The 13,780-nt window shown below is 49.9% G+C and overlaps 1 protein-coding gene across 2 annotated transcripts in view; it reads left to right on the forward strand.

Annotated features, from left to right (window-relative positions):
• Positions 1–4,423: 4,423 nt before the first annotated feature.
• The window catches only part of ABCA5 (ATP binding cassette subfamily A member 5), a 1,464,780-nt gene continuing 1,455,423 nt past the window's right edge, over positions 4,424–13,780 (forward strand). The window contains exon 1 of one of the 2 annotated variants that reach the window (XM_078654285.1): positions 4,424–4,632. The gene's annotated coding sequence lies outside the window, so the exon portion shown is untranslated. The remainder of the gene's footprint in view (positions 4,633–13,780) is intronic. The other variant, XM_078654286.1, reaches the window with a different exon arrangement.

The raw sequence follows: 13,780 nt of genomic DNA on the forward strand, positions 1-13,780 counted from the left end.
GCTCTTGAGTGGTTAGAGTGCATGAGTATGAGTATGTGTGCATTTGTGGATGTGAGTTTGATCTGAGTGTATGAGTGCGGGACCTTATTTATATGTTTGTTTGCATTAATAAATCATGTTAGATGTTATTGTTGCAAACCCTGATAAAATATTGTAAATACCAAGATAAATAAATAAATACATATTTTCTTATTAAAAAATCTTTATAACTTTGCAGTGACTTTATGAGCACTTCGCATATTACCTTTAGACAGGTTGTTTTCTTTTTATTGTTAATAGGGAGTCCCAGATAGAAAGCATTAGCATAGTCTATATGCGAAATTACTAAAGTGATGATAATTTGGATGACTACTTCAAGGGGGAAGTATCTCCTTATTTTCCTAATTCTCCAAAGTTGGAGAGAGCAAGAGGAAGTCACAGCTCCTATTTGTGGTTCATAGAGAGATCCTCATCAATAAGGATGCCTAGGCGTTTCACCACTTTCTACGGTGTAGGGGTTGAGCTCATCTCAGAGGACCGGAAGGAGGAGTTCTATTTGTAGAGTTTATTCTTGGTAAAAACAATCTCTGTTTTATCAGAGTTCAACTTCAACTGATGGCTGTTCATCCAGTCCTGAAGATGTAATATTGTATCTTTAAATTTTTTGGGGTATTCCCTGGTATTGTCAATGTTGAAAATCTGTGTGTGATGACAGTGTTCACATTTCATTCAAATAGTATATTTTGGTTGTTGGGTGCACTGTGGAGAGGGCGGACAATGTGTTCTGATGCCCTTATTATCGTTGTGTGGTGGTTGCTTAACCCACTGGGTTGAAACCTATGTGCTGTTTAAGTGGAGGGTGTGTACTTTACTGGGTGACTGCCCATGTATTGTTTGCGTGAAGGAAGTGTAGCCAACTGGATTGTATGTATGCATGTGTGCTGTTTGCATGGAAGTTGCTACTCCCCTGGTTTTAAGGCCTATCTGCTGTTTGCATGGAAAGTGCAATCTTCATTGAGTTGAAGACCCATGTGCAGTTGTGTGGAGTTTAGGTACTGCACATGATGTTATTCCCATGCTCTGAGTGGAAGGCATGTGCTCTACTGGGATGAAGGCCCATATGCGTCCTGTATAGAGTGTGCATACTACCAGGGTGTGATGCCCATGCAGATTATTGGTGTTTAAATTCATTTTGGTTGTGTGTGTTCCAGGTGTGGGTGTGCAGCTGAGTTTCCTGTTTAAAGTGGTATGCAAGTTTATGTGTGTCATCATTTGACCTGTGTGAAGTTGTGTATTGTGTATGGTGGTGTTTAATTTTGAGATGATTTCTTTACAGTGTGTACGTATTTCATGAGGTTCTATTTTAATTGTTCCACCATTATGTTTGTATTATAAATCAAAACTACATTGTGTTGTTTTAGTTTTGGTCATTATGTGTTCTGTCTCTTGTGTTCAAGTTCTTCTACTTTGTTGTGCTGTTGTTCTTTGTGAGGAGGAAGATGTGCGATATCCTGTTTCCTGCTCTAGCCTGGTTTGTCTTCTGTTCTAGGTTGGTGTGGATAGTTGTGAGTCATGAGGAATGTGTGATGTCATTAGTGTGAGAGTTTTACCCTTGTCAGTTGGTGTTTCTGTCTACAGATGGGGCCTCTGGTTGGTTACATCATAGCTACATCCTGGTGGGGTTCCCTTACTTAACTTGCGTAGCATCCTCGCCAATGAATATGCCACACACGAAGCTTACTGTAACACGTCTTTATTCTTCTGCATGTAACACATCATTCTAAACCTCAACTTCACTACGCTCTGACGCTTACGTCACAGTTCTGGGGAGTTCATCAGCAGCCACAATGGTTCCGTCATTGCTAACTCACACGACACTACAACTTGTTCCTCAATAAAGTACCTGTTCCTATACCCTTCTGCCTGCTCGGTTTACCTACTAGTGTGCAACTTCAAAATGCAACAGTAATGTGATTTATCTTTGATCATCTAACTAATTTCAGCTAAAATGATGCATTCTATGTCCTTTTAATTTATCGCGCTTGATGTTTTACTGATTATATACGCTCACTCTGTTCCTGTAATAACAAGCATTGGCATTGCCAATAGGTCTCGCTTGTGGGACCTTATAAGTATTTAGTTTTGCAGCACAATATCCTTGTTGCACCAAGGATATTGTGCTGCAAAACTAAACTAAATACTTATAAGGTTTGGCGTTCCCGCTGTCTGAGGTGTAATTGAATCAACCCCAGTGATACCACGTCACGTAATTTTACAGAATTCTGTGTAAAAAGCGTAATGCAAAACGTCGGCCTTTTTACATATTTCGCCAGCGCCTTCTTTCGAATTGTTGTTTTCATATGCACTGTGCAGACTGCAGAGCACTTCATTTCTCCAAAGTGCCCTGAAGCCAGAGGTCACCCGCACCAGGCGCTGTCTGTCTGGGGCTCTGGTGGGCGGGCTCACCGAGACTCGTCAATTAGAGAAAAGCTCGCGCTGAGTTGAGTAACGTAAACATTTCTAGGCTTTCACAACAGCGTGTTGACAATCTTGTCATTTTAACTTAAACTGTGAAGATTTAGATCACAGAATTAAAGTAACAAAGTGAGGAAAATATGTGCCGATGTTTAATTTGTGTAGCACGAGTTAGTGCTCCGAAGTTTTGTAAAGTTGGAGACATCCGGCGGTATCTCGTGAGATCTCAAACTGGCGCGGAGGTCGTGAGTCTGATAACACAAGCAAAAGCAAATGGTGGGGGCCTGAAGGAGGAGGGGGTGCGAGGGATGAGTGAGGATGGGGTAGCAGGGGAGGGAACACGGCCTGGGGGAAGCTGGCTGGGGAGGGGGAGGAGAAATCCAAGGAAGGCTGTGTGCGGGAAGAGAGGGGAGGAGAGAGGGGAGGTGCTGGAGCTGAAAGTATGGCCGATAGGAGGGAGGGAGGCTGATGCGCGTTCGTGTTTAACTTAAACTGTGAAGATTTAGATCACAGAATTAAAGTAACAAAGTGAGGAAAATATGTGTCGATGTTTAATTTGTGTAGCACGAGTTAGTGCTCCGAAGTTTTGTAAAGTTGGAGACATCCGGCGGTATCTTGTGAGATCTCAAACTGTCGCGGAGGTCGTGAGTCTGATAACACAAGCAAAAGCAAATGGTGGGGGCCTGAAGGAGGAGGGGGTGCGAGGGATGAGTGAGGATGGGGTAGCAGGGGAGGGAACACGGCCTGGGGGAAGCTGGCTGGGGAGGGGGAGGAGAAATCCAAGGAAGGCTGTGTGCGGGGAGAGAGGGGAGGAGAGAGGGGAGGTGCTGGAGCTGAAAGTATGGCCGATAGGAGGGAGGGAGGCTGATGCGCGTTCGTGTTTGATCACGTGATTCACGTGAACGTAAACAAAACGCCAGCGGAAAGCCCTTAGTTTGACGAGGATTTTGGCTACTTGAATTCTCGCTCCGCTCGATGCGCTTGCGCGCATCGATAGGTCGCGAGACCTAAAAAACAGGACACTGTTTATTTCCAAGTTATCTCTGTATATATTGAATTTAAATATATGTAAATGGGAAGCATTCTGATGCCCATTGGAACCTGGTTCGCACACATATACATACAACTTTCCAGATAAAAAATATATTAAATAGAGCGAAAATGTCAAAGGAAATGTATTGATTGGCGCCTCAAAGCAACCACTAATTCTTCCCCATATAATGGCCACCTTTAATATAAAACTGCGAGATTCAAACCAGGCATCATCATTAGGTAGACAGATGTCTACAGCAAGTTCTAAACTACTGAGCAACTTGAATTTACACTTTTAGAAAGCTCTCAGAATCTGCAAATTCATATATGGCGATGTTTGAAAACAGATGAAAACGAAACAGGAAAAGTAGCTATGGCTTAATGTTCTCATTGGCTTTCAAGTGTTAAACTGGAGAAACCTAAAACGAAGTCAATTTTGACATTACAAAATCGGGGTTCTCCTGCTGAAATCGGGACCGCCCCGCAGAACGGAAATCTCAATGTTTTCTTTTACACCTCGTAGCAGGGTGAAAGTGAAATTGCAGTCATTGTTTTGGAGAAATTGTACCAACAGCAACAATATACACACAATTACCACAGATCGTTGGTGAGTGTAATCAAGATGTTTGTTTACGTGAATGAAATGAGCATTATTTAATTTGTTTTTCTAATGAGCTGGGGCGCCGCAGACAGCAAAGCAGCAAGAGGAGCCCAGAACAGCTGCAGGAGCCTGAACAGAAGGCGTGGAGGGGGGTAAAGAGAGGCGAAGGAGGGGGAGGGAGGATAGGAGGGAGCAAGGAGGCGGTATGGGCGAGGCGCGGCCTTCGGTTGGTGGCGGCAGCAGCTGAGTGTCAAGTCTCTGCCGTACTCTCCTCCCCCACCTCCTCCCAAGGGCGGCCTCACACAGTTCCTCTTACCAATCTCCCATGTCCTAGCCTCTTCCCGTCAGAGGCGGCTCGTCTCTACAGCAACCACCATCCGAAGGCCCAGAAGCCGCGGCCCCTAGTTCGAAGGAAGCCGGGCTGGCAGAGGCGTACTGGCCGGGCGCACATACACACGAATGCCCCTTTGGGTGGAGAACCTGTTCCCTTCTGGGGTACCCAGCTTCCCCAGAGCACAATAGCTGGCGGCTGCACCTGCAGAGAGGTATGTCTAGCATTTTCTACTCCATAGGATTCTCTTATTTCTGGCATTCTCCGCTATATGTATGAAACTTACATTTGAACGCATGAAACTTACCAAAGGGCTGCTGCAATGTCAGATAGCGAGCGCTGGTAATATACCAACAATTCGCTAGAAAGAAGAAGTCCAGTTTCGAAAAACTGAATTGTTCATATTATTTGCCCCTCCCTAAAAGTATATTCTCGCCAATTGCATTCTGTAGGGTGTTAGAACATGTGCCACAGTGTTATTCTTTAGAAATGATTCAGTTTTGGAGGTATAGGAGGCATGTGAGACTTTCTGTAATAATTTTTTGCATACTTGTTTTAACGAATGTAGGGCATACATGCTCCAGTTGCCATGTGGACATACGAGATAGGAAACGGTTTGTAGCGATGTAGTCAAGAATCACCCCACTTTATATCTACATTTGTTTAAAAAGACATGCTTAACCGGAACTTGTTTTTAACAGCTTTCTCGCATTTAGAAAGTCATTCTGAATGGAGCATTATGAATAATGAGCTGCATAATTTTCCTCTTTCAATCTTTTTGCTAGTTCCCAATTTTGTCTCGGTATAGGCTGTTTAAAGAGCTATCAATTTTGCCAGGTAAGAGAACTGAAACTCAAAAGATTTTATGATTTTGCCCAGGATCTTAACAATCTAGATCGAGTAGTTGAGTAAGCTAGGAATCTGGACCAAGGTCTCGTGAGATTATAGGTACTATTGCATTCTTAGACAACATATTTTGGCATGCCATGTGTTGAATCTTGTGCCTAGGATTGCTTTCAACGGGGGAATTGTCAGCCATTCCTGCTTTGCCAGTTTAAAAATTCACGGTTAAATTAATAAATAGTGACTACTGATTTTCCTCACACTTTGTCTTGGCTGAGAGCATCGCTTGGCTTAGAACAGGTGACTGGCTAACAACCAAAGCCTTCATTGTGAGTTGTTGATTAAAAGGGTCGATTGTACCTAGGGCCCCTGGAATTATTTTGTAATTTTTACACGTGATAATGATGTCTGGGCAAAGATTTCACCTCAGTACGAGTTTAACAGCAACATACAGAAATAAGCAACTGAAAGATGATCAGTTATCCATTGTGAAGGGCCTTTCATTGTGTGCAGATATGTTGCCACGTTTTTAGTAACTTTTGATCCGTTTTAGCTAGAAGCATCTTTTTTATTAACATCTAAAGATTATGCAGCAGATGACTGACTGTGCCAAAAGTAGCAAATCCATAATTATGCAAAAAAAGCTAGGGACGCAGAATTGCATAATTCTGGTGGACCTGATTGTATCTCACTTGGTATTACAGATGCCAGGGCTCTCTGGAATAGAGATTGCTCGTGTTACCAGCAGGAATACACGCTGATCCCCCTCTACAGTGGAGAAGAGCATCCATCCGTGCAAACACACTGATATCAGAATGCAAAATCCTTATCCCATTGCTTTAACTGGGGACAAATCTATTAGGTATGACCTGGAAGATGTGTCCCAGTGACACATGATACTGTTGTTACCAGCTACATGGGAAATAGTAGTTCAAAAAGTAGGGGAGGTTGGCGAGGAGTAACTTCCATACGAGACTTGTGGCATTTTTTAAGAGGTGACATTAAGTGACTGTTATATCAGAAAAAAGGGATTTGTGTGTTCTTAAAGTCATAAACTACACAACCCGAACACTCATTTTATCCATTACCTAAAATGTATCAGTGTTTACAGCTAACAAAATACTTGAGGTATACACAACACTCTCTTTGATTTGACGTATATTTGACAGTAGCTTTGACCCATCTCAAAAGTTAGCAAGTATTCCCTGTTGCAGTTCAGTTTTAAAAAGTGCTTTTAGCAGAGCAAATTCCGCATTGGCTTTTGCGGTTTCCTAAAATCATTTTTCTGCACTTGTTGATCTGCATGCAATTTAGCTGATTGGCAGCCCAATAAAAAGCATCACATACACTTAGGGTGAGTTCAAAATAAATAATTATTCACACTTTGCTTTCTAATTAACCAGCGTCGAAGGGCATTAGAAAGCTTTGGAAAAGGGGTAGACAAACCATCCATTCACAATAAAGTATGTGAGAAAGTTTAGTAGACACCTTCGGGGACCACCACCAAAACGTCCCTTCAGAGTTTGATCCTAGGCTGTGGTGTGGGGTAGGATGTGCTTGTTTTCCTAAATACTACAACCTACTACTAATCGTAACTTGTGAACGAGGTATGTCTCTTCAATACTATCTGTTCCAGTTGTATGGGTGTCACAAGGATGTTTAAGTGTGAATATAGAACAAGGAATGGGATGTCTCAGCATGCTAATGAGTGTTGTAATAGTAGTTGTCAGCATCAATTAAAACCATGTTAAAAATGTATAGGCTGGGGCGTGGCTTACCAGACGATGTGAGCAGACGTGCTCTGGTGGGGCTCCCGCTGTCACCCGCCATCAATAGCAATTTAAGCGGAGCTAGGGCGCCCTGAAATCGCCCCCCGGGAATCACCGACGGTGTCGGTGTGACAGGAGGCAGCGCTCGAGTTGATATCCCCTCGGGAGGCAGCTGGTCCACGAAGATCGGCGGAGCTGGGTGACAGGCCTGGTGCAGCGACCCGCCATCTTGGGAGCCCCTGGCAGAGCAGGACCCGCGCTTGGCGATCGGACGGCGAGACCTGGTGAGAGAGTGACGAGTGCGGGCCCCGGGGTGCATTACAAAGATCTGGCTGTCGGGTGCCCATGGATGCACCCTGGACCCCCGAAGAGTCGCCGGTGAGCGGGGATTGCGGAGCCCGGTCGCGGGCCCGAGAAGGTGGCCCGCCATTTTATACGCCTCGGAGGAGTGAGACCTGCAACGGAGGGCTGAGCGCCTGGGCCCTCGTATAACGGGAGCAGCGACCCTCTCTGAGGCACGGCGAGGCAAGACAACGGCCCCGGATTGTGTGGCAGTGAGCCGACTGTGGCGAGACCAGCGGAGGAATCATTGCAGTGCCCTGCAATCCTCTACAGTGCAAAGCAGGGACCGCGACCTGCGGGCAGTTGGCGGGGGCGCTTGTAGTGCGTGCAGAATCCTCCTCACTCCGGCAACGTGGAGAGGAGGGGGTTAAAATCCAGTGAAGCGACCCAGAACTTTAGAGAAGGTGACCCGGGGCCTGGGACCCAGAAACAGACGCGACCCGCCATTTTGAGGGCTAACTGGCGAGGAGCATGCATGTCTGGGGGCACCCAATGGACAGGGGCTCTGAGGTGTGGCCCTAAAAGTGCGTGGTGGCTGGGCAGTCGGCCCCCCGCCACCGGGATACCTTCGGCGGCGCAACCAACGAAGAGGCCCTCGACAGGTCTGGGCCTGAGATTTGAGATGACAGGCATTGGCTGTGGGCGAGGCCCGGCTCTCCGGTGAGACACTGAAGCGGGGAACTGACTTGGGACAGCACCAGACACCAAGGTGAGCGGAACGGAGAAGTGTGGCTCAATGGTTAGAGCGGCAGACCCTGATGCAGAGTTCTAGCCCGGGACCAGGGTTCAATTCCCCGCCTCGGCGGGTCTTGGGCTCAAAATTCCACGGACCTGATAATTCTCGCCTCGGTGCCTATTCCAATCATAGAGTCCCACTCTGCAACTCTGGGCAATAGCTTGCTTAATCTCCACAACGGCCCCCACAACGCTAAGGATGCCTGGCCTCCACCTTGGGGGTGCCCAGGAGTGGACACCTCACAGGGAAAGCCAGGATGGGTTCCACAGCGGTATTCGTACAAGCGCCTTGAGACCCTTGCGGGGAGTAGTGCGCTATACAAGTATCAATTTACATTTTTTAATTTAACTGGTCCGGGGAGCAGGGCGGCAGTGGAAAGCGCAGCCCGACATTTTTTGGATGTGTGGATTGCCAAGAGAGGCCCAGCGCCGTGAGCAATGGCCCTTTGGGTGGGGAGGGTGTGGACAGCCTTTAACCCTTTATGTGGACCCCCTGCGCTTCGGGTGGCTAGCTGGACAGTAGGGTGCTTGGTGCGGTATGGGGGCTTGCTGTAGGGGCCTGGAATACTTAGTCGGACAACTTCGCTTCTCCCAACATTAGAGATTTGCGCGCCAACAGTGGAGCTTGGCTCGCCAACAGTGGAGCTTGGCGTGACGGCTTGGGGAAATAGCGGCGTGGACTGCAGTTTGAAAGTAGGGGTGCGCTAACTGTCGACTGGGTGCCTTTGAAGGGGACACTGCTGGTGAAGCCGAGGAGGCCTTCTTTAGCTGTGTAGTGGCCGGTCTAAGCTCACACTTGCCCTTGAATACCCCTGGGTTAGACGGCAACAGGGGAGGGGAGTGTTCTTGTGCGCCAGGGCAGGCATTTACTTTCAATGGATTAAAGCAGGGGGGATCCTGTTGCCCTGTTGTGACCCTTGCCTTCATCGCTCCGTGTTGTGGAAGGCATCCGGGTGTTCTGTGCAATACCCCAGCCCCTGCCCTCACAGTGCGGATAGCCCGGGCTCCTGAAAGCGGGACTGGTGGTCCCAGCACATAGCCTTGCACCCCGCGGGTGGAGGGGAGGATCTGTTTGGGTACTATAGAGTGGAGGAGCTAGGGAGCGAGTGCAGGCCTTCGCTTGGTTCTTTGACTGGCGTCCCGTGCCCTGGTCCACTCCCCGGGGTGTTGTGGAGATCACTCGTAACTCTTGGACTGGGAGTGAGTGAAGCTGGCAATGACGCGCTCCAACAAAGGGAACAAAGCCGACCCGACTGCAGCCCCCAGGGACAATACTGTCGTGGCAATGTGGGGAAAGGCGGGGGCGCCTGCTGCCGGTGAAAGTTCATCCCAGACCGTTGGAGACTCCCCGCCGGTCACTCAGGCATTAATGACCACTTTCATGTCGGAACTGAAAATGGAAATAGGATCTCTGCGGACCGAGGTGCACACATGTGTGAAGGAACTGCGGAAGGAGGTCACGGACCTTGGGGACCGAGTGTACGGGCTGGAAAGGACGATGGACATGCGCGCGGAGGACCAGGAATACCTATGGCAGCGTCATGGCGGCCCTTGAGGAGCAGAATATCGAGCTCCAAGTAAAGCAGGAGGACTTAGAGAACAGAAGCCGCCTCAATAACCTCTGTATCCGGGGGGGTTCCTATTGGAGAAGAAGGGGAGGACATCATGGGATATGTGGCACAGCTCCTACACGAGGTCTGGGGGATGAGAACGCCTCTCCGCCGGCTTTGGATCGGGCCCATCGTGTATCCGGACCCGCGGGTATGCCGGGGCTCCTACCGGACATTCTGACTAGGGTCCATTTCTTCACCGAAAAGGAGGCAATCTGGAAAATAGCGCGAGACAAACCGGACCTGCGATACAAGGGGCACAAGATTCAGATTTTTCAAGATCTGGCGCCCAACACCCTGAAGAGGAGACAAGCGTTTCGGCCAGTGACCGTAAATCTGCGCAGTACGGGCATCGCCTACCAATGGGGTTCTCCATTTGCGCTCATATTTCAGTGGGAATCCAAGCGCAGAATAATACAGTCCTATACGGAAGCGGCGCAACTCATCCGCCTGTCAACAACACCGCCGGCGAGCCCATCTCAGCCCCGTAGGCAGGAAAGGATACCAGCTGGGCCATCCTGGACTACAGTGCATCGGCAGCATCGTATATCTCCCAAGACTGAGCGTTCACCCTCTCAGACCAAACAGGACATTATAGCTTATATGCGATCCCTTGAAGGGGACAAAGAAGAGTCCGGCGGGCGATCCCCAACACCATGAAATGCGGGCGTCTGCTTATTACCTCCTTGAGGGGAGGCTTTGCACCTAAGCACACATGAACCTGTAGGAAGGGATGCATTGTGGTTCCTCACACACTACCCTGGCTCCCGGATTGTGGGTTGGGGGATAGCGGGGGCCCCTCAGTTGTTAGATCTTCTTTTTTTTTTTTTTACTTTATTTTTTCAGCAGAATAAACAATACTGCCCCCCCCCAAAATTGGCATCAGTGCATAGAAAATACAAGTGTACGCAGTTCACACTCCCAGCACGGCTTCAACAGTTGCAGATAGAACAGGAGATGCAAGAATCAGATCCACGGGATACAGTGCAAGTATAGAAACTGACAATAGGTAACATGTGCGCAGTCGTCAGGGTAGTACCCCAGGCCCCTACTCTCCCTCCCCATCACCCGCCACCCCTTCCTCAGGTCCGATTTCTCGGACGAGAACAATGCAGCACTAGTAGCATCGGAGTCGCTGTCAGTCGACCCCACAGCACACATCATACGCCATGCAAGCAAGTCCTCCTGTAGCTGCTCATCTCTACGCGTATGTTGCATGTGAGTTTCTTCAGCTAATGTCCATTCCCCCACATCCCGAAGCCATAATGTCATATCTGGCGCCCTTTGTCCCATCCAGGTGATAGCCACCCGCCGTCTAGCCAGCACTAAGAGCAGCTGCAGCATCTTATATGACAGATTCCTCTTCTTAGGTTTGGGGACCAGGGCTAACAAGCAATGGATCGGGGTCAGGTCAAGACGCAGTCCCGTGACCCTCCGGATGTGGGCTACTACTACCCTCCAGAAGTCCCCGACCAGTGGGCACTCCCAAGCTAAATGGAGAAATCCGGCTCCTACTGAACCACACCGAGGACAGGCATCCGATTTATCCGCCGCAATGCGGCGCAGAGCAACTGGGGTCACGTAAGTGCGGTGCATGAAATTAAAATGGATTAATTTGAAACGTGCGTTACACGACACCTTCTTGGTGAGCGTCCCTATCCGCCCCCGCTGTCCCGGGTCCAAGGCAACCTCTAAATCTGCCTCCCACGCCGCCCAGGACGGGGACACCGGAGGCGCCGAGTTGCATCTCATCGCTGTATATAAAAGCGTTATCAATCGCCGTCCCGCGCCGCACGATAGCAGGATATTCAAAGTATGGGACACCTGGGGCGCCTCGGGGAACTGTGGCCACGTCGCTCTCGCCATGTCCCGCAGGCCTCCATAGTGAAGGTATTGACCCCCAGTAAGACTGAAGGCCTCGATAGCTCTCTCCAGGGTCACAAAGGACTCGTCCGGATACAAGTCCGCCAATGTGTCGCAGCTGCCTTCACGCCATTCCCGAAACGACATGTGCTCTTCCATTAGTGTGACCGGTGCCAATATCCATATTGGCAGCTCCCTATGAAAAGGGGCCCGTCTCAGCACCCTTTCCACCACTCGCTGCCAGATTCCCGCAGTATGCCGAACAATATACGGCAGGTCGCCATCCGCTCCTCTGCCACTCATCAGAGCCAATTGCAACGCCTTCTCACCCGCGCTACCAGCCAGGAGTCGCAATTCCCAATTTTCCGCGCCCGCGAACCAGCGCGCAGCCGGTTTAAGTTGGGCTGCGTAATAGTATAAATCAAAGCGCGGGGCCTCCAAGCCCCCCTCCTCCCAGCGTCTGACCATCGTACGTAGCGCAACTCTGCTGCGTCTGCCTGCCCAAAGCAGGGAGGTAAGCATCGTATTAAGCTTGTTGAAAATTCGAGGAGGAAGAGGACAGAGGGTATTCTGTAGGATATACAATATTCTAGGCAGCATCACCATCTTTGAGACGGCCAATCGTCCCATGAGAGAGAGTGGAAGCGTATTCCAAAAGGATACAGATTGTTGTAGGGAACTAAGCACACGGTCGGCGTTTCGGGCCAGCAATTGTTCATCAGAAACAGCCACCTGAATACCCAAATAGCGGAAGGCCTCCATCTCCCACCGCACCCCCAGGGGCGGGAAACCCACACTAGGGTCTTCACCGCATCCCGCAATGGGAAAGATCAGGGATTTCTCAGGATTACGACGCAGCCCAGAAGCTGCACCAAAGCCTTCCAAGTGGCGTAACAGGAACGCATCATCCGCATAAAGCGAAACCAGGTGTACAACATCCCCCACTCGTATTCCCCAGGGTGCCATCGCCACACGTAGTGTCACCGCAAGGGGCTCAATCGCCAGAGCGAACAGGAGCGGTGACAGGGGGCAACCCTGGCGGGTGCCCCTGCCCAACCGCCACTCCTCCGAGCGGGCCGCTCCGAGCCTGACCCTGGCCGTAGGCGCACTGTAAAGGATACGAATCCAAGTGCAGAAAAGGGGCCCTACCCCCGCCAACCGAAGCACCTCTAATAGGTACCCCCAGCTAACTGTATCGAAGGCTTTAGCCATGTCTATCGAGACCAGGACCTGAAGATCCTCCCGATCGCGCACCTCATGTAGAACGTGGTTCAGGCGCCGAAGATTCATGGCGGTGTTGCGGCCCGGAATGAACCCGCACTGATCATGATAAACCAAGCGCGTCATATGTGAAGCCAGCCGGGTGGCCAAGATCTTAGTAAGAATTTTGGTGTCGGTATTGATTAAAGTGATCGGTCGGTAGGCCGCAGGATCGCAGTCATCCCCACCCGGTTTCAGGAGCATGCAGACCTCACCCTGCTGCATGGTGGGCGGGAGCGCGGCTCGCTCCATCGCTTCATGGTAAACCTGCAAGAGATGGGGCGCGAGGGTATCAGCAAACGCCTGGTAAAACTCTGGGGGGAAAACCGTCTCCACACGGCGACATAGACTTCGGCAGGGCGGCCACCGCCACCTTGACCTCATGAAGCGTCACTGGAGTATCCATGTCCTCAGCATCTTCTTTAGAGAGGGTCTGAAGGGGCAAATCCCGGAGGTATGGCTGATAGGACGCCTCTGTCACCAGGGGGTCAGCAGTATAGACCTTCTGCAGATGTGTGCGGAGCACCGCAAGAAGGTCCCGTTCCGAGTGTACTAGGACCCCAGCGGGATTTCTCAACGCAACAATCCGCGCAGGGGCCGATTCCCTTCGGTGAATCCAGGCCAGCAATCGGCCCGACTTGTCCCCCTCACGGTGAAGGGGTTGGCGGTATCGACCAAGAGTGAATCTATCTAACTGGTCCAGGATATCATGGACGCCTTCTCGGGCCGTCCGCTCAGAGTCCATGTTCGACCCATCCGGGTCCGGTAAGGACTGGCAGTGGCTGAGGCGCTCCTCAGCACTCGCGAGGTCACGGAGCAGCTGTTTACGGACTCCATATGTCAGACCCATACAAGCGCCTCGCACGACTGCCTTAAGGGCATCCCATTTGGTCGCAAAAGGGATATCACCCACTTCCCAGTTCAGGTCCAAATAAGTACG

This window comes from Lissotriton helveticus, chromosome 7 (genome assembly GCF_964261635.1).
Source record: "Lissotriton helveticus chromosome 7, aLisHel1.1, whole genome shotgun sequence".
Classification (NCBI taxonomy): domain Eukaryota; kingdom Metazoa; phylum Chordata; class Amphibia; order Caudata; family Salamandridae; genus Lissotriton; species Lissotriton helveticus.